The sequence below is a fragment of the Schistocerca cancellata genome, unplaced genomic scaffold (genome assembly GCF_023864275.1).
Source record: "Schistocerca cancellata isolate TAMUIC-IGC-003103 unplaced genomic scaffold, iqSchCanc2.1 HiC_scaffold_705, whole genome shotgun sequence".
Classification (NCBI taxonomy): Eukaryota; Metazoa; Arthropoda; class Insecta; order Orthoptera; family Acrididae; genus Schistocerca; species Schistocerca cancellata.
Window position 1 is genome coordinate 87,081 of NW_026046716.1, and position 24,168 is coordinate 111,248.

General features: G+C 55.6%; 28 non-coding genes across 28 annotated transcripts; all 28 read left to right on the plus strand.

Annotated features, from left to right (window-relative positions):
- Positions 1 to 142: 142 nt before the first annotated feature.
- Positions 143 to 261, plus strand: LOC126140934 (5S ribosomal RNA). The gene has a single exon (XR_007529443.1). It is a non-coding gene; the product is annotated as a 5S ribosomal RNA (ribosomal RNA).
- Positions 262 to 1,094: 833 nt separating this feature from the next.
- On the plus strand, positions 1,095 to 1,213 carry LOC126140805 (5S ribosomal RNA). The gene has a single exon (XR_007529326.1). It is a non-coding gene; the product is annotated as a 5S ribosomal RNA (ribosomal RNA).
- Positions 1,214 to 2,039: 826 nt separating this feature from the next.
- LOC126140893 (5S ribosomal RNA) lies at positions 2,040 to 2,158 on the plus strand. Its single transcript, XR_007529406.1, has one exon. It is a non-coding gene; the product is annotated as a 5S ribosomal RNA (ribosomal RNA).
- Positions 2,159 to 2,830: 672 nt separating this feature from the next.
- LOC126140935 (5S ribosomal RNA) lies at positions 2,831 to 2,949 on the plus strand. The gene has a single exon (XR_007529444.1). It is a non-coding gene; the product is annotated as a 5S ribosomal RNA (ribosomal RNA).
- Positions 2,950 to 3,782: 833 nt separating this feature from the next.
- Positions 3,783 to 3,901, plus strand: LOC126140894 (5S ribosomal RNA). Its single transcript, XR_007529407.1, has one exon. It is a non-coding gene; the product is annotated as a 5S ribosomal RNA (ribosomal RNA).
- A 673-nt stretch (positions 3,902 to 4,574) lies between these two features.
- On the plus strand, positions 4,575 to 4,693 carry LOC126140895 (5S ribosomal RNA). The gene has a single exon (XR_007529408.1). It is a non-coding gene; the product is annotated as a 5S ribosomal RNA (ribosomal RNA).
- Positions 4,694 to 5,366: 673 nt separating this feature from the next.
- LOC126140806 (5S ribosomal RNA) lies at positions 5,367 to 5,485 on the plus strand. The gene has a single exon (XR_007529327.1). It is a non-coding gene; the product is annotated as a 5S ribosomal RNA (ribosomal RNA).
- Positions 5,486 to 6,311: 826 nt separating this feature from the next.
- On the plus strand, positions 6,312 to 6,430 carry LOC126140897 (5S ribosomal RNA). The gene has a single exon (XR_007529410.1). It is a non-coding gene; the product is annotated as a 5S ribosomal RNA (ribosomal RNA).
- Positions 6,431 to 7,102: 672 nt separating this feature from the next.
- LOC126140936 (5S ribosomal RNA) lies at positions 7,103 to 7,221 on the plus strand. Its single transcript, XR_007529445.1, has one exon. It is a non-coding gene; the product is annotated as a 5S ribosomal RNA (ribosomal RNA).
- An 833-nt stretch (positions 7,222 to 8,054) lies between these two features.
- On the plus strand, positions 8,055 to 8,173 carry LOC126140807 (5S ribosomal RNA). Its single transcript, XR_007529328.1, has one exon. It is a non-coding gene; the product is annotated as a 5S ribosomal RNA (ribosomal RNA).
- An 826-nt stretch (positions 8,174 to 8,999) lies between these two features.
- LOC126140898 (5S ribosomal RNA) lies at positions 9,000 to 9,118 on the plus strand. The gene has a single exon (XR_007529411.1). It is a non-coding gene; the product is annotated as a 5S ribosomal RNA (ribosomal RNA).
- A 673-nt stretch (positions 9,119 to 9,791) lies between these two features.
- LOC126140938 (5S ribosomal RNA) lies at positions 9,792 to 9,910 on the plus strand. Its single transcript, XR_007529446.1, has one exon. It is a non-coding gene; the product is annotated as a 5S ribosomal RNA (ribosomal RNA).
- An 833-nt stretch (positions 9,911 to 10,743) lies between these two features.
- LOC126140338 (5S ribosomal RNA) lies at positions 10,744 to 10,862 on the plus strand. The gene has a single exon (XR_007528905.1). It is a non-coding gene; the product is annotated as a 5S ribosomal RNA (ribosomal RNA).
- Positions 10,863 to 11,695: 833 nt separating this feature from the next.
- Positions 11,696 to 11,814, plus strand: LOC126140808 (5S ribosomal RNA). Its single transcript, XR_007529329.1, has one exon. It is a non-coding gene; the product is annotated as a 5S ribosomal RNA (ribosomal RNA).
- An 826-nt stretch (positions 11,815 to 12,640) lies between these two features.
- Positions 12,641 to 12,759, plus strand: LOC126140899 (5S ribosomal RNA). The gene has a single exon (XR_007529412.1). It is a non-coding gene; the product is annotated as a 5S ribosomal RNA (ribosomal RNA).
- A 672-nt stretch (positions 12,760 to 13,431) lies between these two features.
- Positions 13,432 to 13,550, plus strand: LOC126140900 (5S ribosomal RNA). The gene has a single exon (XR_007529413.1). It is a non-coding gene; the product is annotated as a 5S ribosomal RNA (ribosomal RNA).
- A 672-nt stretch (positions 13,551 to 14,222) lies between these two features.
- On the plus strand, positions 14,223 to 14,341 carry LOC126140809 (5S ribosomal RNA). Its single transcript, XR_007529330.1, has one exon. It is a non-coding gene; the product is annotated as a 5S ribosomal RNA (ribosomal RNA).
- An 826-nt stretch (positions 14,342 to 15,167) lies between these two features.
- Positions 15,168 to 15,286, plus strand: LOC126140901 (5S ribosomal RNA). Its single transcript, XR_007529414.1, has one exon. It is a non-coding gene; the product is annotated as a 5S ribosomal RNA (ribosomal RNA).
- A 673-nt stretch (positions 15,287 to 15,959) lies between these two features.
- LOC126140320 (5S ribosomal RNA) lies at positions 15,960 to 16,078 on the plus strand. The gene has a single exon (XR_007528888.1). It is a non-coding gene; the product is annotated as a 5S ribosomal RNA (ribosomal RNA).
- Positions 16,079 to 16,751: 673 nt separating this feature from the next.
- Positions 16,752 to 16,870, plus strand: LOC126140454 (5S ribosomal RNA). The gene has a single exon (XR_007529009.1). It is a non-coding gene; the product is annotated as a 5S ribosomal RNA (ribosomal RNA).
- Positions 16,871 to 17,706: 836 nt separating this feature from the next.
- LOC126140944 (5S ribosomal RNA) lies at positions 17,707 to 17,825 on the plus strand. Its single transcript, XR_007529452.1, has one exon. It is a non-coding gene; the product is annotated as a 5S ribosomal RNA (ribosomal RNA).
- Positions 17,826 to 18,651: 826 nt separating this feature from the next.
- Positions 18,652 to 18,770, plus strand: LOC126140902 (5S ribosomal RNA). The gene has a single exon (XR_007529415.1). It is a non-coding gene; the product is annotated as a 5S ribosomal RNA (ribosomal RNA).
- Positions 18,771 to 19,443: 673 nt separating this feature from the next.
- On the plus strand, positions 19,444 to 19,562 carry LOC126140466 (5S ribosomal RNA). Its single transcript, XR_007529020.1, has one exon. It is a non-coding gene; the product is annotated as a 5S ribosomal RNA (ribosomal RNA).
- Positions 19,563 to 20,403: 841 nt separating this feature from the next.
- On the plus strand, positions 20,404 to 20,522 carry LOC126140811 (5S ribosomal RNA). The gene has a single exon (XR_007529332.1). It is a non-coding gene; the product is annotated as a 5S ribosomal RNA (ribosomal RNA).
- Positions 20,523 to 21,349: 827 nt separating this feature from the next.
- On the plus strand, positions 21,350 to 21,468 carry LOC126140905 (5S ribosomal RNA). Its single transcript, XR_007529416.1, has one exon. It is a non-coding gene; the product is annotated as a 5S ribosomal RNA (ribosomal RNA).
- A 671-nt stretch (positions 21,469 to 22,139) lies between these two features.
- LOC126140478 (5S ribosomal RNA) lies at positions 22,140 to 22,258 on the plus strand. The gene has a single exon (XR_007529031.1). It is a non-coding gene; the product is annotated as a 5S ribosomal RNA (ribosomal RNA).
- Positions 22,259 to 23,100: 842 nt separating this feature from the next.
- On the plus strand, positions 23,101 to 23,219 carry LOC126140812 (5S ribosomal RNA). Its single transcript, XR_007529333.1, has one exon. It is a non-coding gene; the product is annotated as a 5S ribosomal RNA (ribosomal RNA).
- An 827-nt stretch (positions 23,220 to 24,046) lies between these two features.
- LOC126140906 (5S ribosomal RNA) lies at positions 24,047 to 24,165 on the plus strand. Its single transcript, XR_007529417.1, has one exon. It is a non-coding gene; the product is annotated as a 5S ribosomal RNA (ribosomal RNA).
- The last annotated feature ends 3 nt before the right edge of the window (positions 24,166 to 24,168 follow it).

Genomic DNA, 24,168 nt, shown 5'->3' on the forward strand with positions numbered 1-24,168 from the left:
GGGCGCGCCTCCCCGCGCCGTCCTCGAGGAACTGGCGGTTGCGGAAGGAAGCGCTTTCGTCAAATGCGGCCGAAAACTAACATTTTGTGTGTTGGGAGAAAAGCCGAACGCGAATTCTGCCGTGCTCCTACATTAGATGAGCGCCAACGGCCATACCATGATGAATACACCGGTTCTCGTCCGATCACCGAAGTTAAGCATCATCGGGCCCGGCTAGTACTTGGATGGGTGACCGCCTGGGTAACCCGGGTGCTGTTGGCTCCCTTCCTTTTTTTTTGTTATGCCGCCAGCCCAATTTTCAAACTACCTTTCTGTTGTGACAAAGTTGCTTCTTTAAGCCTTTTAAACTACTGTAATGGTACGAAAATGCAGTAATTAACTCAGTTTGAGGGAGAATGTGCTAACCAAGTTTGCCAAGAAGACTTTGAAAACGACAAAACAGTACGAATCGGCAGGTGATTTCTGAAATACGTCACCGCCTATTGTTGTGTAGGAGTGTAGAGTTCCAAATTTGATTTGTAACCACGAATTTATTCCTTAGTCGTCTCGTCTCGTCTCGTCTCGTCTCGTCCCGCAGACGTTTTTCGTGCTTGCGCTGTCATATGGACCACGACCCGAGCGGCAGCGAGCGGCAGTCGAGCAAAGTCGGGACAAGTCGGGACGGGGACAGGGACAGGGATAGGAATGGTGCGAATGCACTACAAGCTACGCAGACACCTGGTGTGAGGCGAGGCGAGGCGAGGAAGCCCACATCGCTACCAGTGGGCCCTCCAGCACGACACTGGCGCACCCCGCACAGGCCCTCCGCTGAGCACCAGGGACAAGATGCGTCCTCCGCTAGTGTCGAAGGCTGCACGCGCCCAGCGAATGACAGGGGGTGCAACGAGCAGCAGTGCGTCTCACACACGCGGCGGTGCGCCCGCCAATTCGGCCGTCACTCTGCTGGGACGCCGGGCGCGCCTCCCCGCGCCGTCCTCGAGGAACTGGCGGTTGCGGAAGGAAGCGCTTTCGTCAAATGCGGCCGAAAACTAACATTTTGTGTGTTGGGAGAAAAGCCGAACGCGAATTCTGCCGTGCTCCTACATTAGATGAGCGCCAACGGCCATACCATGATGAATACACCGGTTCTCGTCCGATCACCGAAGTTAAGCATCATCGGGCCCGGCTAGTACTTGGATGGGTGACCGCCTGGGAAACCCGGGAGCTGTTGGCTCCCTTCCTGTTATGTTTTTTGTTATGTCGCCAGCCCAATTTTCAAACTACCTTTCTGTTGTGACAAAGATGCTTCCTTAAGCCTTTTAAACTACTGTAATGGTACGAAAATGCAGTAATTAACTCAGTTTGAGGGAGAATGTGCTAACCACGTTTGCCAAGAAGACTTTGAAAACGACAAAACAGTACGAATCGGCAGGTGAATTCTGAAATACGTACCGCCTATTGTTGTGTAGGAGTGTAGAGTTCCAAATTTGATTTGTAACCACGAATTTATTCCTTAGTCGTCTCGTCTCGTCTCGTCCCGCAGACGTTTGTCGTGCTTGCGCTGTCATATGGACCACGACCCGAGCGGCAGCGAGCGGCAGTCGAGCAAAGTCGGGACAAGTCGGGACGGGGACAGGGACAGGGATAGGAATGGTGCGAATGCACTGCAAACTACGCAGACACCTGGTGTGAGGCGAGGCGAGGCGAGGAAGCCCACATCGCTACCAGTGGGCCCTCCAGCACGACACTGGCGCACCCCGCACAGGCCCTCCGCTGAGCACCAGGGACAAGATGCGTCCTCCGCTAGTGTCGAAGGCTGCACGCGCCCAGCGAATGACAGGGGGTGCAACGAGCAGCAGTGCGTCTCACACACGCGGCGGTGCGCCCGCCAATTCGGCCGTCACTCTGCTGGGACGCCGGGCGCGCCTCCCCGCGCCGTCCTCGAGGAACTGGCGGTTGCGGAAGGAAGCGCTTTCGTCAAATGCGGCCGAAAACTAACATTTTGTGTGTTGGGAGAAAAGCGGAACGCGAATTCTGCCGTGCTCCTACATTAGATGAGCGCCAACGGCCATACCATGATGAATACACCGGTTCTCGTCCGATCACCGAAGTTAAGCATCATCGGGCCCGGCTAGTACTTGGATGGGTGACCGCCTGGGAAACCCGGGTGCTGTTTGCTCCATTCCTGTTTTTTTTTTTTTTTTGTTATGTCGCCAGCCCAATTATCAAACTACCTTTCTGTTGTGACAAAGATGCTTCCTTAAGCCTTTTAAACTACTGTAATGGTACGAAAATGCAGTAATTAACTCAGTTTGAAGGAGAATGTGCTAACCACGTTTGCCAAGAAGATAGCTGTCATATGGACCACGACCCGAGCGGCAGCGAGCGGCAGTCGAGCAAAGTCGGGACAAGTCGGGACGGGGACAGGGACAGGGATAGGAATGGTGCGAATGCACTACAAGCTACGCAGACACCTGGTGTGAGGCGAGGCGAGGCGAGGAAGCCCACATCGCTACCAGTGGGCCCTCCAGCACGACACTGGCGCACCCCGCACAGGCCCTCCGCTGAGCACCAGGGACAAGATGCGTCCTCCGCTAGTGTCGAAGGCTGCACGCGCCCAGCGAATGACAGGGGGTGCAACGAGCAGCAGTGCGTCTCACACACGCGGCGGTGCGCCCGCCAATTCGGCCGTCACTCTGCTGGGACGCCGGGCGCGCCTCCCCGCGCCGTCCTCGAGGAACTGGCGGTTGCGGAAGGAAGCGCTTTCGTCAAATGCGGCCGAAAACTAACATTTTGTGTGTTGGGAGAAAAGCCGAACGCGAATTCTGCCGTGCTCCTACATTAGATGAGCGCCAACGGCCATACCATGATGAATACACCGGTTCTCGTCCGATCACCGAAGTTAAGCATCATCGGGCCCGGCTAGTACTTGGATGGGTGACCGCCTGGGTAACCCGGGTGCTGTTGGCTCCCTTCCTTTTTTTTTGTTATGCCGCCAGCCCAATTTTCAAACTACCTTTCTGTTGTGACAAAGTTGCTTCTTTAAGCCTTTTAAACTACTGTAATGGTACGAAAATGCAGTAATTAACTCAGTTTGAGGGAGAATGTGCTAACCAAGTTTGCCAAGAAGACTTTGAAAACGACAAAACAGTACGAATCGGCAGGTGATTTCTGAAATACGTCACCGCCTATTGTTGTGTAGGAGTGTAGAGTTCCAAATTTGATTTGTAACCACGAATTTAATCCTTAGTCGTCTCGTCTCGTCTCGTCTCGTCTCGTCCCGCAGACGTTTGTCGTGCTTGCGCTGTCATATGGACCACGACCCGAGCGGCAGCGAGCGGCAGTCGAGCAAAGTCGGGACAAGTCGGGACGGGGACAGGGACAGGGATAGGAATGGTGCGAATGCACTGCAAACTACGCAGACACCTGGTGTGAGGCGAGGCGAGGCGAGGAAGCCCACATCGCTACCAGTGGGCCCTCCAGCACGACACTGGCGCACCCCGCACAGGCCCTCCGCTGAGCACCAGGGACAAGATGCGTCCTCCGCTAGTGTCGAAGGCTGCACGCGCCCAGCGAATGACAGGGGGTGCAACGAGCAGCAGTGCGTCTCACACACGCGGCGGTGCGCCCGCCAATTCGGCCGTCACTCTGCTGGGACGCCGGGCGCGCCTCCCCGCGCCGTCCTCGAGGAACTGGCGGTTGCGGAAGGAAGCGCTTTCGTCAAATGCGGCCGAAAACTAACATTTTGTGTGTTGGGAGAAAAGCGGAACGCGAATTCTGCCGTGCTCCTACATTAGATGAGCGCCAACGGCCATACCATGATGAATACACCGGTTCTCGTCCGATCACCGAAGTTAAGCATCATCGGGCCCGGCTAGTACTTGGATGGGTGACCGCCTGGGAAACCCGGGTGCTGTTTGCTCCATTCCTGTTTTTTTTTTTTTTTTTGTTATGTCGCCAGCCCAATTATCAAACTACCTTTCTGTTGTGACAAAGATGCTTCCTTAAGCCTTTTAAACTACTGTAATGGTACGAAAATGCAGTAATTAACTCAGTTTGAAGGAGAATGTGCTAACCACGTTTGCCAAGAAGATAGCTGTCATATGGACCACGACCCGAGCGGCAGCGAGCGGCAGTCGAGCAAAGTCGGGACAAGTCGGGACGGGGACAGGGACAGGGATAGGAATGGTGCGAATGCACTGCAAACTACGCAGACACCTGGTGTGAGGCGAGGCGAGGCGAGGAAGCCCACATCGCTACCAGTGGGCCCTCCAGCACGACACTGGCGCACCCCGCACAGGCCCTCCGCTGAGCACCAGGGACAAGATGCGTCCTCCGCTAGTGTCGAAGGCTGCACGCGCCCAGCGAATGACAGGGGGTGCAACGAGCAGCAGTGCGTCTCACACACGCGGCGGTGCGCCCGCCAATTCGGCCGTCACTCTGCTGGGACGCCGGGCGCGCCTCCCCGCGCCGTCCTCGAGGAACTGGCGGTTGCGGAAGGAAGCGCTTTCGTCAAATGCGGCCGAAAACTAACATTTTGTGTGTTGGGAGAAAAGCGGAACGCGAATTCTGCCGTGCTCCTACATTAGATGAGCGCCAACGGCCATACCATGATGAATACACCGGTTCTCGTCCGATCACCGAAGTTAAGCATCATCGGGCCCGGCTAGTACTTGGATGGGTGACCGCCTGGGAAACCCGGGTGCTGTTTGCTCCATTCCTGTTTTTTTTTTTTTTTTTGTTATGTCGCCAGCCCAATTATCAAACTACCTTTCTGTTGTGACAAAGATGCTTCCTTAAGCCTTTTAAACTACTGTAATGGTACGAAAATGCAGTAATTAACTCAGTTTGAAGGAGAATGTGCTAACCACGTTTGCCAAGAAGATAGCTGTCATATGGACCACGACCCGAGCGGCAGCGAGCGGCAGTCGAGCAAAGTCGGGACAAGTCGGGACGGGGACAGGGACAGGGATAGGAATGGTGCGAATGCACTACAAGCTACGCAGACACCTGGTGTGAGGCGAGGCGAGGCGAGGAAGCCCACATCGCTACCAGTGGGCCCTCCAGCACGACACTGGCGCACCCCGCACAGGCCCTCCGCTGAGCACCAGGGACAAGATGCGTCCTCCGCTAGTGTCGAAGGCTGCACGCGCCCAGCGAATGACAGGGGGTGCAACGAGCAGCAGTGCGTCTCACACACGCGGCGGTGCGCCCGCCAATTCGGCCGTCACTCTGCTGGGACGCCGGGCGCGCCTCCCCGCGCCGTCCTCGAGGAACTGGCGGTTGCGGAAGGAAGCGCTTTCGTCAAATGCGGCCGAAAACTAACATTTTGTGTGTTGGGAGAAAAGCCGAACGCGAATTCTGCCGTGCTCCTACATTAGATGAGCGCCAACGGCCATACCATGATGAATACACCGGTTCTCGTCCGATCACCGAAGTTAAGCATCATCGGGCCCGGCTAGTACTTGGATGGGTGACCGCCTGGGAAACCCGGGAGCTGTTGGCTCCCTTCCTGTTATGTTTTTTGTTATGTCGCCAGCCCAATTTTCAAACTACCTTTCTGTTGTGACAAAGATGCTTCCTTAAGCCTTTTAAACTACTGTAATGGTACGAAAATGCAGTAATTAACTCAGTTTGAGGGAGAATGTGCTAACCACGTTTGCCAAGAAGACTTTGAAAACGACAAAACAGTACGAATCGGCAGGTGAATTCTGAAATACGTACCGCCTATTGTTGTGTAGGAGTGTAGAGTTCCAAATTTGATTTGTAACCACGAATTTATTCCTTAGTCGTCTCGTCTCGTCTCGTCCCGCAGACGTTTGTCGTGCTTGCGCTGTCATATGGACCACGACCCGAGCGGCAGCGAGCGGCAGTCGAGCAAAGTCGGGACAAGTCGGGACGGGGACAGGGACAGGGATAGGAATGGTGCGAATGCACTGCAAACTACGCAGACACCTGGTGTGAGGCGAGGCGAGGCGAGGAAGCCCACATCGCTACCAGTGGGCCCTCCAGCATGACACTGGCGCACCCCGCACAGGCCCTCCGCTGAGCACCAGGGACAAGATGCGTCCTCCGCTAGTGTCGAAGGCTGCACGCGCCCAGCGAATGACAGGGGGTGCAACGAGCAGCAGTGCGTCTCACACACGCGGCGGTGCGCCCGCCAATTCGGCCGTCACTCTGCTGGGACGCCGGGCGCGCCTCCCCGCGCCGTCCTCGAGGAACTGGCGGTTGCGGAAGGAAGCGCTTTCGTCAAATGCGGCCGAAAACTAACATTTTGTGTGTTGGGAGAAAAGCGGAACGCGAATTCTGCCGTGCTCCTACATTAGATGAGCGCCAACGGCCATACCATGATGAATACACCGGTTCTCGTCCGATCACCGAAGTTAAGCATCATCGGGCCCGGCTAGTACTTGGATGGGTGACCGCCTGGGAAACCCGGGTGCTGTTTGCTCCATTCCTGTTTTTTTTTTTTTTTTGTTATGTCGCCAGCCCAATTATCAAACTACCTTTCTGTTGTGACAAAGATGCTTCCTTAAGCCTTTTAAACTACTGTAATGGTACGAAAATGCAGTAATTAACTCAGTTTGAAGGAGAATGTGCTAACCACGTTTGCCAAGAAGATAGCTGTCATATGGACCACGACCCGAGCGGCAGCGAGCGGCAGTCGAGCAAAGTCGGGACAAGTCGGGACGGGGACAGGGACAGGGATAGGAATGGTGCGAATGCACTACAAGCTACGCAGACACCTGGTGTGAGGCGAGGCGAGGCGAGGAAGCCCACATCGCTACCAGTGGGCCCTCCAGCACGACACTGGCGCACCCCGCACAGGCCCTCCGCTGAGCACCAGGGACAAGATGCGTCCTCCGCTAGTGTCGAAGGCTGCACGCGCCCAGCGAATGACAGGGGGTGCAACGAGCAGCAGTGCGTCTCACACACGCGGCGGTGCGCCCGCCAATTCGGCCGTCACTCTGCTGGGACGCCGGGCGCGCCTCCCCGCGCCGTCCTCGAGGAACTGGCGGTTGCGGAAGGAAGCGCTTTCGTCAAATGCGGCCGAAAACTAACATTTTGTGTGTTGGGAGAAAAGCCGAACGCGAATTCTGCCGTGCTCCTACATTAGATGAGCGCCAACGGCCATACCATGATGAATACACCGGTTCTCGTCCGATCACCGAAGTTAAGCATCATCGGGCCCGGCTAGTACTTGGATGGGTGACCGCCTGGGTAACCCGGGTGCTGTTGGCTCCCTTCCTTTTTTTTTGTTATGCCGCCAGCCCAATTTTCAAACTACCTTTCTGTTGTGACAAAGTTGCTTCTTTAAGCCTTTTAAACTACTGTAATGGTACGAAAATGCAGTAATTAACTCAGTTTGAGGGAGAATGTGCTAACCAAGTTTGCCAAGAAGACTTTGAAAACGACAAAACAGTACGAATCGGCAGGTGATTTCTGAAATACGTCACCGCCTATTGTTGTGTAGGAGTGTAGAGTTCCAAATTTGATTTGTAACCACGAATTTATTCCTTAGTCGTCTCGTCTCGTCTCGTCTCGTCTCGTCCCGCAGACGTTTTTCGTGCTTGCGCTGTCATATGGACCACGACCCGAGCGGCAGCGAGCGGCAGTCGAGCAAAGTCGGGACAAGTCGGGACGGGGACAGGGACAGGGATAGGAATGGTGCGAATGCACTACAAGCTACGCAGACACCTGGTGTGAGGCGAGGCGAGGCGAGGAAGCCCACATCGCTACCAGTGGGCCCTCCAGCACGACACTGGCGCACCCCGCACAGGCCCTCCGCTGAGCACCAGGGACAAGATGCGTCCTCCGCTAGTGTCGAAGGCTGCACGCGCCCAGCGAATGACAGGGGGTGCAACGAGCAGCAGTGCGTCTCACACACGCGGCGGTGCGCCCGCCAATTCGGCCGTCACTCTGCTGGGACGCCGGGCGCGCCTCCCCGCGCCGTCCTCGAGGAACTGGCGGTTGCGGAAGGAAGCGCTTTCGTCAAATGCGGCCGAAAACTAACATTTTGTGTGTTGGGAGAAAAGCCGAACGCGAATTCTGCCGTGCTCCTACATTAGATGAGCGCCAACGGCCATACCATGATGAATACACCGGTTCTCGTCCGATCACCGAAGTTAAGCATCATCGGGCCCGGCTAGTACTTGGATGGGTGACCGCCTGGGAAACCCGGGAGCTGTTGGCTCCCTTCCTGTTATGTTTTTTGTTATGTCGCCAGCCCAATTTTCAAACTACCTTTCTGTTGTGACAAAGATGCTTCCTTAAGCCTTTTAAACTACTGTAATGGTACGAAAATGCAGTAATTAACTCAGTTTGAGGGAGAATGTGCTAACCACGTTTGCCAAGAAGACTTTGAAAACGACAAAACAGTACGAATCGGCAGGTGAATTCTGAAATACGTACCGCCTATTGTTGTGTAGGAGTGTAGAGTTCCAAATTTGATTTGTAACCACGAATTTATTCCTTAGTCGTCTCGTCTCGTCTCGTCCCGCAGACGTTTGTCGTGCTTGCGCTGTCATATGGACCACGACCCGAGCGGCAGCGAGCGGCAGTCGAGCAAAGTCGGGACAAGTCGGGACGGGGACAGGGACAGGGATAGGAATGGTGCGAATGCACTGCAAACTACGCAGACACCTGGTGTGAGGCGAGGCGAGGCGAGGAAGCCCACATCGCTACCAGTGGGCCCTCCAGCACGACACTGGCGCACCCCGCACAGGCCCTCCGCTGAGCACCAGGGACAAGATGCGTCCTCCGCTAGTGTCGAAGGCTGCACGCGCCCAGCGAATGACAGGGGGTGCAACGAGCAGCAGTGCGTCTCACACACGCGGCGGTGCGCCCGCCAATTCGGCCGTCACTCTGCTGGGACGCCGGGCGCGCCTCCCCGCGCCGTCCTCGAGGAACTGGCGGTTGCGGAAGGAAGCGCTTTCGTCAAATGCGGCCGAAAACTAACATTTTGTGTGTTGGGAGAAAAGCGGAACGCGAATTCTGCCGTGCTCCTACATTAGATGAGCGCCAACGGCCATACCATGATGAATACACCGGTTCTCGTCCGATCACCGAAGTTAAGCATCATCGGGCCCGGCTAGTACTTGGATGGGTGACCGCCTGGGAAACCCGGGTGCTGTTTGCTCCATTCCTGTTTTTTTTTTTTTTTTTGTTATGTCGCCAGCCCAATTATCAAACTACCTTTCTGTTGTGACAAAGATGCTTCCTTAAGCCTTTTAAACTACTGTAATGGTACGAAAATGCAGTAATTAACTCAGTTTGAAGGAGAATGTGCTAACCACGTTTGCCAAGAAGATAGCTGTCATATGGACCACGACCCGAGCGGCAGCGAGCGGCAGTCGAGCAAAGTCGGGACAAGTCGGGACGGGGACAGGGACAGGGATAGGAATGGTGCGAATGCACTACAAGCTACGCAGACACCTGGTGTGAGGCGAGGCGAGGCGAGGAAGCCCACATCGCTACCAGTGGGCCCTCCAGCACGACACTGGCGCACCCCGCACAGGCCCTCCGCTGAGCACCAGGGACAAGATGCGTCCTCCGCTAGTGTCGAAGGCTGCACGCGCCCAGCGAATGACAGGGGGTGCAACGAGCAGCAGTGCGTCTCACACACGCGGCGGTGCGCCCGCCAATTCGGCCGTCACTCTGCTGGGACGCCGGGCGCGCCTCCCCGCGCCGTCCTCGAGGAACTGGCGGTTGCGGAAGGAAGCGCTTTCGTCAAATGCGGCCGAAAACTAACATTTTGTGTGTTGGGAGAAAAGCCGAACGCGAATTCTGCCGTGCTCCTACATTAGATGAGCGCCAACGGCCATACCATGATGAATACACCGGTTCTCGTCCGATCACCGAAGTTAAGCATCATCGGGCCCGGCTAGTACTTGGATGGGTGACCGCCTGGGTAACCCGGGTGCTGTTGGCTCCCTTCCTTTTTTTTTGTTATGCCGCCAGCCCAATTTTCAAACTACCTTTCTGTTGTGACAAAGTTGCTTCTTTAAGCCTTTTAAACTACTGTAATGGTACGAAAATGCAGTAATTAACTCAGTTTGAGGGAGAATGTGCTAACCAAGTTTGCCAAGAAGACTTTGAAAACGACAAAACAGTACGAATCGGCAGGTGATTTCTGAAATACGTCACCGCCTATTGTTGTGTAGGAGTGTAGAGTTCCAAATTTGATTTGTAACCACGAATTTAATCCTTAGTCGTCTCGTCTCGTCTCGTCTCGTCTCGTCCCGCAGACGTTTTTCGTGCTTGCGCTGTCATATGGACCACGACCCGAGCGGCAGCGAGCGGCAGTCGAGCAAAGTCGGGACAAGTCGGGACGGGGACAGGGACAGGGATAGGAATGGTGCGAATGCACTGCAAACTACGCAGACACCTGGTGTGAGGCGAGGCGAGGCGAGGAAGCCCACATCGCTACCAGTGGGCCCTCCAGCACGACACTGGCGCACCCCGCACAGGCCCTCCGCTGAGCACCAGGGACAAGATGCGTCCTCCGCTAGTGTCGAAGGCTGCACGCGCCCAGCGAATGACAGGGGGTGCAACGAGCAGCAGTGCGTCTCACACACGCGGCGGTGCGCCCGCCAATTCGGCCGTCTCTCTGCTGGGACGCCGGGCGCGCCTCCCCGCGCCGTCCTCGAGGAACTGGCGGTTGCGGAAGGAAGCGCTTTCGTCAAATGCGGCCGAAAACTAACATTTTGTGTGTTGGGAGAAAAGCCGAACGCGAATTCTGCCGTGCTCCTACATTAGATGAGCGCCAACGGCCATACTATGATGAATACACCGGTTCTCGTCCGATCACCGAAGTTAAGCATCATCGGGCCCGGCTAGTACTTGGATGGGTGACCGCCTGGGTAACCCGGGTGCTGTTGGCTCCCTTCCTTTTTTTTTGTTATGCCGCCAGCCCAATTTTCAAACTACCTTTCTGTTGTGACAAAGTTGCTTCTTTAAGCCTTTTAAACTACTGTAATGGTACGAAAATGCAGTAATTAACTCAGTTTGAGGGAGAATGTGCTAACCAAGTTTGCCAAGAAGACTTTGAAAACGACAAAACAGTACGAATCGGCAGGTGATTTCTGAAATACGTCACCGCCTATTGTTGTGTAGGAGTGTAGAGTTCCAAATTTGATTTGTAACCACGAATTTAATCCTTAGTCGTCTCGTCTCGTCTCGTCTCGTCTCGTCCCGCAGACGTTTTTCGTGCTTGCGCTGTCATATGGACCACGACCCGAGCGGCAGCGAGCGGCAGTCGAGCAAAGTCGGGACAAGTCGGGACGGGGACAGGGACAGGGATAGGAATGGTGCGAATGCACTGCAAACTACGCAGACACCTGGTGTGAGGCGAGGCGAGGCGAGGAAGCCCACATCGCTATCAGTGGGCCCTCCAGCACGACACTGGCGCACCCCGCACAGGCCCTCCGCTGAACACCAGGGACAAGATGCGTCCTCCGCTAGTGTCGAAGGCTGCACGCGCCCAGCGAATGACAGGGGGTGCAACGAGCAGCAGTGCGTCTCACACACGCGGCGGTGCGCCCGCCAATTCGGCCGTCACTCTGCTGGGACGCCGGGCGCGCCTCCCCGCGCCGTCCTCGAGGAACTGGCGGTTGCGGAAGGAAGCGCTTTCGTCAAATGCGGCCGAAAACTAACATTTTGTGTGTTGGGAGAAAAGCCGAACGCGAATTCTGCCGTGCTCCTACATTAGATGAGCGCCAACGGCCATACCATGATGAATACACCGGTTCTCGTCCGATCACCGAAGTTAAGCATCATCGGGCCCGGCTAGTACTTGGATGGGTGACCGCCTGGGAAACCCGGGAGCTGTTGGCTCCCTTCCTGTTATGTTTTTTGTTATGTCGCCAGCCCAATTTTCAAACTACCTTTCTGTTGTGACAAAGATGCTTCCTTAAGCCTTTTAAACTACTGTAATGGTACGAAAATGCAGTAATTAACTCAGTTTGAGGGAGAATGTGCTAACCACGTTTGCCAAGAAGACTTTGAAAACGACAAAACAGTACGAATCGGCAGGTGAATTCTGAAATACGTACCGCCTATTGTTGTGTAGGAGTGTAGAGTTCCAAATTTGATTTGTAACCACGAATTTATTCCTTAGTCGTCTCGTCTCGTCTCGTCCCGCAGACGTTTGTCGTGCTTGCGCTGTCATATGGACCACGACCCGAGCGGCAGCGAGCGGCAGTCGAGCAAAGTCGGGACAAGTCGGGACGGGGACAGGGACAGGGATAGGAATGGTGCGAATGCACTGCAAACTACGCAGACACCTGGTGTGAGGCGAGGCGAGGCGAGGAAGCCCACATCGCTACCAGTGGGCCCTCCAGCACGACACTGGCGCACCCCGCACAGGCCCTCCGCTGAGCACCAGGGACAAGATGCGTCCTCCGCTAGTGTCGAAGGCTGCACGCGCCCAGCGAATGACAGGGGGTGCAACGAGCAGCAGTGCGTCTCACACACGCGGCGGTGCGCCCGCCAATTCGGCCGTCACTCTGCTGGGACGCCGGGCGCGCCTCCCCGCGCCGTCCTCGAGGAACTGGCGGTTGCGGAAGGAAGCGCTTTCGTCAAATGCGGCCGAAAACTAACATTTTGTGTGTTGGGAGAAAAGCGGAACGCGAATTCTGCCGTGCTCCTACATTAGATGAGCGCCAACGGCCATACCATGATGAATACACCGGTTCTCGTCCGATCACCGAAGTTAAGCATCATCGGGCCCGGCTAGTACTTGGATGGGTGACCGCCTGGGAAACCCGGGTGCTGTTTGCTCCATTCCTGTTTTTTTTTTTTTTTTGTTATGTCGCCAGCCCAATTATCAAACTACCTTTCTGTTGTGACAAAGATGCTTCCTTAAGCCTTTTAAACTACTGTAATGGTACGAAAATGCAGTAATTAACTCAGTTTGAAGGAGAATGTGCTAACCACGTTTGCCAAGAAGATAGCTGTCATATGGACCACGACCCGAGCGGCAGCGAGCGGCAGTCGAGCAAAGTCGGGACAAGTCGGGACGGGGACAGGGACAGGGATAGGAATGGTGCGAATGCACTGCAAACTACGCAGACACCTGGTGTGAGGCGAGGCGAGGCGAGGAAGCCCACATCGCTACCAGTGGGCCCTCCAGCACGACACTGGCGCACCCCGCACAGGCCCTCCGCTGAGCACCAGGGACAAGATGCGTCCTCCGCTAGTGTCGAAGGCTGCACGCGCCCAGCGAATGACAGGGGGTGCAACGAGCAGCAGTGCGTCTCACACACGCGGCGGTGCGCCCGCCAATTCGGCCGTCACTCTGCTGGGACGCCGGGCGCGCCTCCCCGCGCCGTCCTCGAGGAACTGGCGGTTGCGGAAGGAAGCGCTTTCGTCAAATGCGGCCGAAAACTAACATTTTGTGTGTTGGGAGAAAAGCGGAACGCGAATTCTGCCGTGCTCCTACATTAGATGAGCGCCAACGGCCATACCATGATGAATACACCGGTTCTCGTCCGATCACCGAAGTTAAGCATCATCGGGCCCGGCTAGTACTTGGATGGGTGACCGCCTGGGAAACCCGGGTGCTGTTTGCTCCATTCCTGTTTTTTTTTTTTTTTTGTTATGTCGCCAGCCCAATTATCAAACTACCTTTCTGTTGTGACAAAGATGCTTCCTTAAGCCTTTTAAACTACTGTAATGGTACGAAAATGCAGTAATTAACTCAGTTTGAAGGAGAATGTGCTAACCACGTTTGCCAAGAAGATAGCTGTCATATGGACCACGACCCGAGCGGCAGCGAGCGGCAGTCGAGCAAAGTCGGGACAAGTCGGGACGGGGACCGGGACAGGGATAGGAATGGTGCGAATGCACTGCAAACTACGCAGACACCTGGTGTGAGGCGAGGCGAGGCGAGGAAGCCCACATCGCTACCAGTGGGCCCTCCAGCACGACACTGGCGCACCCCGCACAGGCCCTCCGCTGAGCACCAGGGACAAGATGCGTCCTCCGCTAGTGTCGAAGGCTGCACGCGCCCAGCGAATGACAGGGGGTGCAACGAGCAGCAGTGCGTCTCACACACGCGGCGGTGCGCCCGCCAATTCGGCCGTCACTCTGCTGGGACGCCGGGCGCGCCTCCCCGCGCCGTCCTCGAGGAACTGGCGGTTGCGGAAGGAAGCGCTTTCGTCAAATGCGGCCGAAAACTAACATTTTGTGTGTTGGGAGAAAAGCCGAACGCGAATTCTGCCGTGCTCCTACATTAGATGAGCGCCAACGGCCATACCATGATGAATACACCGGTTCTCGTCCGATCACCGAAGTTAAGCATCATCGGGCCCGGCTAGTACTTGGATGGGTGACCGCCTGGGAAACCCGGGAGCTGTTGGCTCCCTTCCTGTTATGTTTTTTGTTATGTCGCCAGCCCAATTTTCAAACTACCTTTCTGTTGTGACAAAGATGCTTCCTTAAGCCTTTTAAACTACTGTAATGGTACGAAAATGCAGTAATTAACTCAGTTTGAGGGAGAATGTGCTAACCACGTTTGCCAAGAAGACTTTGAAAACGACAAAACAGTACGAATCGGCAGGTGAATTCTGAAATACGTACCGCCTATTGTTGTGTAGGAGTGTAGAGTTCCAAATTTGATTTGTAACCACGAATTTATTCCTTAGTCGTCTCGTCTCGTCTCGTCCCGCAGACGTTTGTCGTGCTTGCGCTGTCATATGGACCACGACCCGAGCGGCAGCGAGCGGCAGTCGAGCAAAGTCGGGACAAGTCGGGACGGGGACAGGGACAGGGATAGGAATGGTGCGAATGCACTGCAAACTACGCAGACACCTGGTGTGAGGCGAGGCGAGGCGAGGAAGCCCACATCGCTACCAGTGGGCCCTCCAGCACGACACTGGCGCACCCCGCACAGGCCCTCCGCTGAGCACCAGGGACAAGATGCGTCCTCCGCTAGTGTCGAAGGCTGCACGCGCCCAGCGAATGACAGGGGGTGCAACGAGCAGCAGTGCGTCTCACACACGCGGCGGTGCGCCCGCCAATTCGGCCGTCACTCTGCTGGGACGCCGGGCGCGCCTCCCCGCGCCGTCCTCGAGGAACTGGCGGTTGCGGAAGGAAGCGCTTTCGTCAAATGCGGCCGAAAACTAACATTTTGTGTGTTGGGAGAAAAGCGGAACGCGAATTCTGCCGTGCTCCTACATTAGATGAGCGCCAACGGCCATACCATGATGAATACACCGGTTCTCGTCCGATCACCGAAGTTAAGCATCATCGGGCCCGGCTAGTACTTGGATGGGTGACCGCCTGGGAAACCCGGGTGCTGTTTGCTCCATTCCTGTTTTTTTTTTTTTTTTTGTTATGTCGCCAGCCCAATTATCAAACTACCTTTCTGTTGTGACAAAGATGCTTCCTTAAGCCTTTTAAACTACTGTAATGGTACGAAAATGCAGTAATTAACTCAGTTTGAAGGAGAATGTGCTAACCACGTTTGCCAAGAAGATAGCTGTCATATGGACCACGACCCGAGCGGCAGCGAGCGGCAGTCGAGCAAAGTCGGGACAAGTCGGGACGGGGACAGGGACAGGGATAGGAATGGTGCGAATGCACTGCAAACTACGCAGACACCTGGTGTGAGGCGAGGCGAGGCGAGGAAGCCCACATCGCTACCAGTGGGCCCTCCAGCACGACACTGGCGCACCCCGCACAGGCCCTCCGCTGAGCACCAGGGACAAGATGCGTCCTCCGCTAGTGTCGAAGGCTGCACGCGCCCAGCGAATGACAGGGGGTGCAACGAGCAGCAGTGCGTCTCACACACGCGGCGGTGCGCCCGCCAATTCGGCCGTCACTCTGCTGGGACGCCGGGCGCGCCTCCCCGCGCCGTCCTCGAGGAACTGGCGGTTGCGGAAGGAAGCGCTTTCGTCAAATGCGGCCGAAAACTAACATTTTGTGTGTTGGGAGAAAAGCGGAACGCGAATTCTGCCGTGCTCCTACATTAGATGAGCGCCAACGGCCATACCATGATGAATACACCGGTTCTCGTCCGATCACCGAAGTTAAGCATCATCGGGCCCGGCTAGTACTTGGATGGGTGACCGCCTGGGAAACCAGGGTGCTGTTTGCTCCATTCCTGTTTTTTTTTTTTTTTTTGTTATGTCGCCAGCCCAATTATCAAACTACCTTTCTGTTGTGACAAAGATGCTTCCTTAAGCCTTTTAAACTACTGTAATGGTACGAAAATGCAGTAATTAACTCAGTTTGAAGGAGAATGTGCTAACCACGTTTGCCAAGAAGATAGCTGTCATATGGACCACGACCCGAGCGGCAGCGAGCGGCAGTCGAGCAAAGTCGGGACAAGTCGGGACGGGGACCGGGACAGGGATAGGAATGGTGCGAATGCACTGCAAACTACGCAGACACCTGGTGTGAGGCGAGGCGAGGCGAGGAAGCCCACATCGCTACCAGTGGGCCCTCCAGCACGACACTGGCGCACCCCGCACAGGCCCTCCGCTGAGCACCAGGGACAAGATGCGTCCTCCGCTAGTGTCGAAGGCTGCACGCGCCCAGCGAATGACAGGGGGTGCAACGAGCAGCAGTGCGTCTCACACACGCGGCGGTGCGCCCGCCAATTCGGCCGTCACTCTGCTGGGACGCCGGGCGCGCCTCCCCGCGCCGTCCTCGAGGAACTGGCGGTTGCGGAAGGAAGCGCTTTCGTCAAATGCGGCCGAAAACTAACATTTTGTGTGTTGGGAGAAAAGCCGAACGCGAATTCTGCCGTGCTCCTACATTAGATGAGCGCCAACGGCCATACCATGATGAATACACCGGTTCTCGTCCGATCACCGAAGTTAAGCATCATCGGGCCCGGCTAGTACTTGGATGGGTGACCGCCTGGGAAACCCGGGTGCTGTTGGCTCTTTTCCTGTTATGTTTTTTGTTATGTCGCCAGCCCAATTTTCAAACTACCTTTCTGTTGTGACAAAGATGCTTCCTTAAGCCTTTTAAACTACTGTAATGGTACGAAAATGCAGTAATTAACTCAGTTTGAAGGAGAATGTGCTAACCACGTTTGCCAAGAAGACTTTGAAAACGACAAAACAGTACGAATCGGCAGGTGAATTCTGAAATACGTACCGCCTATTGTTGTGTAGGAGTGTAGAGTTCCAAATTTGATTTGTAACCACGAATTTATTCCTTAGTCGTCTCGTCTCGTCTCGTCTCGTCTCGTCCCGCAGACGTTTGTCGTGCTTGCGCTGTCATATGGACCACGACCCGAGCGGCAGCGAGCGGCAGTCGAGCAAAGTCGGGACAAGTCGGGACGGGGACAGGGACAGGGATAGGAATAGTGCGAATGCACTGCAAACTACGCAGACACCTGGTGTGAGGCGAGGCGAGGCGAGGAAGCCCACATCGCTATCAGTGGGCCCTCCAGCACGACACTGGCGCACCCCGCACAGGCCCTCCGCTGAACACCAGGGACAAGATGCGTCCTCCGCTAGTGTCGAAGGCTGCACGCGCCCAGCGAATGACAGGGGGTGCAACGAGCAGCAGTGCGTCTCACACACGCGGCGGTGCGCCCGCCAATTCGGCCGTCACTCTGCTGGGACGCCGGGCGCGCCTCCCCGCGCCGTCCTCGAGGAACTGGCGGTTGCGGAAGGAAGCGCTTTCGTCAAATGCGGCCGAAAACTAACATTTTGTGTGTTGGGAGAAAAGCCGAACGCGAATTCTGCCGTGCTCCTACATTAGATGAGCGCCAACGGCCATACCATGATGAATACACCGGTTCTCGTACGATCACCGAAGTTAAGCATCATCGGGCCCGGCTAGTACTTGGATGGGTGACCGCCTGGGAAACCCGGGAGCTGTTGGCTCCCTTCCTGTTATGTTTTTTGTTATGTCGCCAGCCCAATTTTCAAACTACCTTTCTGTTGTGACAAAGATGCTTCCTTAAGCCTTTTAAACTACTGTAATGGTACGAAAATGCAGTAATTAACTCAGTTTGAGGGAGAATGTGCTAACCACGTTTGCCAAGAAGACTTTGAAAACGACAAAACAGTACGAATCGGCAGGTGAATTCTGAAATACGTACCGCCTATTGTTGTGTAGGAGTGTAGAGTTCCAAATTTGATTTGTAACCACGAATTTATTCCTTAGTCGTCTCGTCTCGTCTCGTCCCGCAGACGTTTGTCGTGCTTGCGCTGTCATATGGACCACGACCCGAGCGGCAGCGAGCGGCAGTCGAGCAAAGTCGGGACAAGTCGGGACGGGGACAGGGACAGGGATAGGAATGGTGCGAATGCACTGCAAACTACGCAGACACCTGGTGTGAGGCGAGGCGAGGCGAGGAAGCCCACATCGCTACCAGTGGGCCCTCCAGCACGACACTGGCGCACCCCGCACAGGCCCTCCGCTGAGCACCAGGGACAAGATGCGTCCTCCGCTAGTGTCGAAGGCTGCACGCGCCCAGCGAATGACAGGGGGTGCAACGAGCAGCAGTGCGTCTCACACACGCGGCGGTGCGCCCGCCAATTCGGCCGTCACTCTGCTGGGACGCCGGGCGCGCCTCCCCGCGCCGTCCTCGAGGTACTGGCGGTTGCGGAAGGAAGCGCTTTCGTCAAATGCGGCCGAAAACTAACATTTTGTGTGTTGGGAGAAAAGCGGAACGCGAATTCTGCCGTGCTCCTACATTAGATGAGCGCCAACGGCCATACCATGATGAATACACCGGTTCTCGTCCGATCACCGAAGTTAAGCATCATCGGGCCCGGCTAGTACTTGGATGGGTGACCGCCTGGGAAACCCGGGTGCTGTTTGCTCCATTCCTGTTTTTTTTTTTTTTTTTGTTATGTCGCCAGCCCAATTATCAAACTACCTTTCTGTTGTGACAAAGATGCTTCCTTAAGCCTTTTAAACTACTGTAATGGTACGAAAATGCAGTAATTAACTCAGTTTGAAGGAGAATGTGCTAACCACGTTTGCCAAGAAGATAGCTGTCATATGGACCACGACCCGAGCGGCAGCGAGCGGCAGTCGAGCAAAGTCGGGACAAGTCGGGACGGGGACAGGGACAGGGATAGGAATGGTGCGAATGCACTACAAACTACGCAGACACCTGGTGTGAGGCGAGGCGAGGCGAGGAAGCCCACATCGCTACCAGTGGGCCCTCCAGCACGACACTGGCGCACCCCGCACAGGCCCTTCGCTGAGCACCAGGGACAAGATGCGTCCTCCGCTAGTGTCGAAGGCTGCACGCGCCCAGCGAATGACAGGGGGTGCAACGAGCAGCAGTGCGTCTCACACACGCGGCGGTGCGCCCGCCAATTCGGCCGTCACTCTGCTGGGACGCCGGGCGCGCCTCCCCGCGCCGTCCTCGAGGAACTGGCGGTTGCGGAAGGAAGCGCTTTCGTCAAATGCGGCCGAAAACTAACATTTTGTGTGTTGGGAGAAAAGCGGAACGCGAATTCTGCCGTGCTCCTACATTAGATGAGCGCCAACGGCCATACCATGATGAATACACCGGTTCTCGTCCGATCACCGAAGTTAAGCATCATCGGGCCCGGCTAGTACTTGGATGGGTGACCGCCTGGGAAACCCGGGTGCTGTTGGCTCCATTCCTGTTGTTTTTTTTTTTTTGTTATGTCGCCAGCCCAATTTTCAAACTACCTTTCTGTTGTGACAAAGATGCTTCCTTAAGCCTTTTAAACTACTGTAATGGTACGAAAATGCAGTAATTAACTCAGTTTGAAGGAGAATGTGCTAACCACGTTTGCCAAGAAGACTTTGAAAACGACAAAACAGTACGAATCGGCAGGTGAATTCTGAAATACGTACCGCCTATTGTTGTGTAGGAGTGTAGAGTTCCAAATTTGATTTGTAACCACGAATTTATTCCTTAGTCGTCTCGTCTCGTCTCGTCTCGTCTCGTCCCGCAGACGTTTGTCGTGCTTGCGCTGTCATATGGACCACGACCCGAGCGGCAGCGAGCGGCAGTCGAGCAAAGTCGGGACAAGTCGGGACGGGGACAGGGACAGGGATAGGAATAGTGCGAATGCACTGCAAACTACGCAGACACCTGGTGTGAGGCGAGGCGAGGCGAGGAAGCCCACATCGCTACCAGTGGGCCCTCCAGCACGACACTGGCGCACCCCGCACAGGCCCTCCGCTGAGCACCAGGGACAAGATGCGTCCTCCGCTAGTGTCGAAGGCTGCACGCGCCCAGCGAATGACAGGGGGTGCAACGAGCAGCAGTGCGTCTCACACACGCGGCGGTGCGCCCGCCAATTCGGCCGTCACTCTGCTGGGACGCCGGGCGCGCCTCCCCGCGCCGTCCTCGAGGAACTGGCGGTTGCGGAAGGAAGCGCTTTCGTCAAATGCGGCCGAAAACTAACATTTTGTGTGTTGGGAGAAAAGCCGAACGCGAATTCTGCCGTGCTCCTACATTAGATGAGCGCCAACGGCCATACCATGATGAATACACCGGTTCTCGTCCGATCACCGAAGTTAAGCATCATCGGGCCCGGCTAGTACTTGGATGGGTGACCGCCTGGGAAACCCGGGAGCTGTTGGCTCCCTTCCTGTTATGTTTTTTGTTATGTCGCCAGCCCAATTTTCAAACTACCTTTCTGTTGTGACAAAGATGCTTCCTTAAGCCTTTTAAACTACTGTAATGGTACGAAAATGCAGTAATTAACTCAGTTTGAGGGAGAATGTGCTAACCACGTTTGCCAAGAAGACTTGTGAAAACGACAAAGCAGTACGAATCGGCAGGTGAATTCTGAAATACGTACCGCCTATTGTTGTGTAGGAGTGTAGAGTTCCAAATTTGATTTGTAACCACGAATTTATTCCTTAGTCGTCTCGTCTCGTCTCGTCCCGCAGACGTTTGTCGTGCTTGCGCTGTCATATGGACCACGACCCGAGCGGCAGCGAGCGGCAGTCGAGCAAAGTCGGGACAAGTCGGGACGGGGACAGGGACAGGGATAGGAATGGTGCGAATGCACTGCAAACTACGCAGACACCTGGTGTGAGGCGAGGCGAGGCGAGGAAGCCCACATCGCTACCAGTGGGCCCTCCAGCACGACACTGGCGCACCCCGCACAGGCCCTCCGCTGAGCACCAGGGACAAGATGCGTCCTCCGCTAGTGTCGAAGGCTGCACGCGCCCAGCGAATGACAGGGGGTGCAACGAGCAGCAGTGCGTCTCACACACGCGGCGGTGCGCCCGCCAATTCGGCCGTCACTCTGCTGGGACGCCGGGCGCGCCTCCCCGCGCCGTCCTCGAGGAACTGGCGGTTGCGGAAGGAAGCGCTTTCGTCAAATGCGGCCGAAAACTAACATTTTGTGTGTTGGGAGAAAAGCGGAACGCGAATTCTGCCGTGCTCCTACATTAGATGAGCGCCAACGGCCATACCATGATGAATACACCGGTTCTCGTCCGATCACCGAAGTTAAGCATCATCGGGCCCGGCTAGTACTTGGATGGGTGACCGCCTGGGAAACCCGGGTGCTGTTTGCTCCATTCCTGTTTTTTTTTTTTTTTTGTTATGTCGCCAGCCCAATTATCAAACTACCTTTCTGTTGTGACAAAGATGCTTCCTTAAGCCTTTTAAACTACTGTAATGGTACGAAAATGCAGTAATTAACTCAGTTTGAAGGAGAATGTGCTAACCACGTTTGCCAAGAAGATAGCTGTCATATGGACCACGACCCGAGCGGCAGCGAGCGGCAGTCGAGCAAAGTCGGGACAAGTCGGGACGGGGACAGGGACAGGGATAGGAATGGTGCGAATGCACTACAAACTACGCAGACACCTGGTGTGAGGCGAGGCGAGGCGAGGAAGCCCACATCGCTACCAGTGGGCCCTCCAGCACGACACTGGCGCACCCCGCACAGGCCCTCCGCTGAGCACCAGGGACAAGATGCGTCCTCCGCTAGTGTCGAAGGCTGCACGCGCCCAGCGAATGACAGGGGGTGCAACGAGCAGCAGTGCGTCTCACACACGCGGCGGTGCGCCCGCCAATTCGGCCGTCACTCTGCTGGGACGCCGGGCGCGCCTCCCCGCGCCGTCCTCGAGGAACTGGCGGTTGCGGAAGGAAGCGCTTTCGTCAAATGCGGCCGAAAATAACATTTTGTGTGTTGGGAGAAAAGCCGAACGCGAATTCTGCCGTGCTCCTACATTAGATGAGCGCCAACGGCCATACCATGATGAATACACCGGTTCTCGTCCGATCACCGAAGTTAAGCATCATCGGGCCCGGCTAGTACTTGGATGGGTGACCGCCTGGGAAACCCGGGTGCTGTTGGCTCCATTCCTGTTGTTTTTTTTTTTTTTGTTATGTCGCCAGCCCAATTTTCAAACTACCTTTCTGTTGTGACAAAGATGCTTCCTTAAGCCTTTTAAACTACTGTAATGGTACGAAAATGCAGTAATTAACTCAGTTTGAAGGAGAATGTGCTAACCACGTTTGCCAAGAAGACTTTGAAAACGACAAAACAGTACGAATCGGCAGGTGAATTCTGAAATACGTACCGCCTATTGTTGTGTAGGAGTGTAGAGTTCCAAATTTGATTTGTAACCACGAATTTATTCCTTAGTCGTCTCGTCTCGTCTCGTCTCGTCTCGTCCCGCAGACGTTTGTCGTGCTTGCGCTGTCATATGGACCACGACCCGAGCGGCAGCGAGCGGCAGTCGAGCAAAGTCGGGACAAGTCGGGACGGGGACAGGGACAGGGATAGGAATAGTGCGAATGCACTGCAAACTACGCAGACACCTGGTGTGAGGCGAGGCGAGGCGAGGAAGCCCACATCGCTACCAGTGGGCCCTCCAGCACGACACTGGCGCACCCCGCACAGGCCCTCCGCTGAGCACCAGGGACAAGATGCGTCCTCCGCTAGTGTCGAAGGCTGCACGCGCCCAGCGAATGACAGGGGGTGCAACGAGCAGCAGTGCGTCTCACACACGCGGCGGTGCGCCCGCCAATTCGGCCGTCACTCTGCTGGGACGCCGGGCGCGCCTCCCCGCGCCGTCCTCGAGGAACTGGCGGTTGCGGAAGGAAGCGCTTTCGTCAAATGCGGCCGAAAACTAACATTTTGTGTGTTGGGAGAAAAGCCGAACGCGAATTCTGCCGTGCTCCTACATTAGATGAGCGCCAACGGCCATACCATGATGAATACACCGGTTCTCGTCCGATCACCGAAGTTAAGCATCATCGGGCCCGGCTAGTACTTGGATGGGTGACCGCCTGGGAAACCCGGGAGCTGTTGGCTCCCTTCCTGTTATGTTTTTTGTTATGTCGCCAGCCCAATTTTCAAACTACCTTTCTGTTGTGACAAAGATGCTTCCTTAAGCCTTTTAAACTACTGTAATGGTACGAAAATGCAGTAATTAACTCAGTTTGAGGGAGAATGTGCTAACCACGTTTGCCAAGAAGACTTGTGAAAACGACAAAGCAGTACGAATCGGCAGGTGAATTCTGAAATACGTACCGCCTATTGTTGTGTAGGAGTGTAGAGTTCCAAATTTGATTTGTAACCACGAATTTATTCCTTAGTCGTCTCGTCTCGTCTCGTCCCGCAGACGTTTGTCGTGCTTGCGCTGTCATATGGACCACGACCCGAGCGGCAGCGAGCGGCAGTCGAGCAAAGTCGGGACAAGTCGGGACGGGGACAGGGACAGGGATAGGAATGGTGCGAATGCACTGCAAACTACGCAGACACCTGGTGTGAGGCGAGGCGAGGCGAGGAAGCCCACATCGCTACCAGTGGGCCCTCCAGCACGACACTGGCGCACCCCGCACAGGCCCTCCGCTGAGCACCAGGGACAAGATGCGTCCTCCGCTAGTGTCGAAGGCTGCACGCGCCCAGCGAATGACAGGGGGTGCAACGAGCAGCAGTGCGTCTCACACACGCGGCGGTGCGCCCGCCAATTCGGCCGTCACTCTGCTGGGACGCCGGGCGCGCCTCCCCGCGCCGTCCTCGAGGAACTGGCGGTTGCGGAAGGAAGCGCTTTCGTCAAATGCGGCCGAAAACTAACATTTTGTGTGTTGGGAGAAAAGCGGAACGCGAATTCTGCCGTGCTCCTACATTAGATGAGCGCCAACGGCCATACCATGATGAATACACCGGTTCTCGTCCGATCACCGAAGTTAAGCATCATCGGGCCCGGCTAGTACTTGGATGGGTGACCGCCTGGGAAACCCGGGTGCTGTTTGCTCCA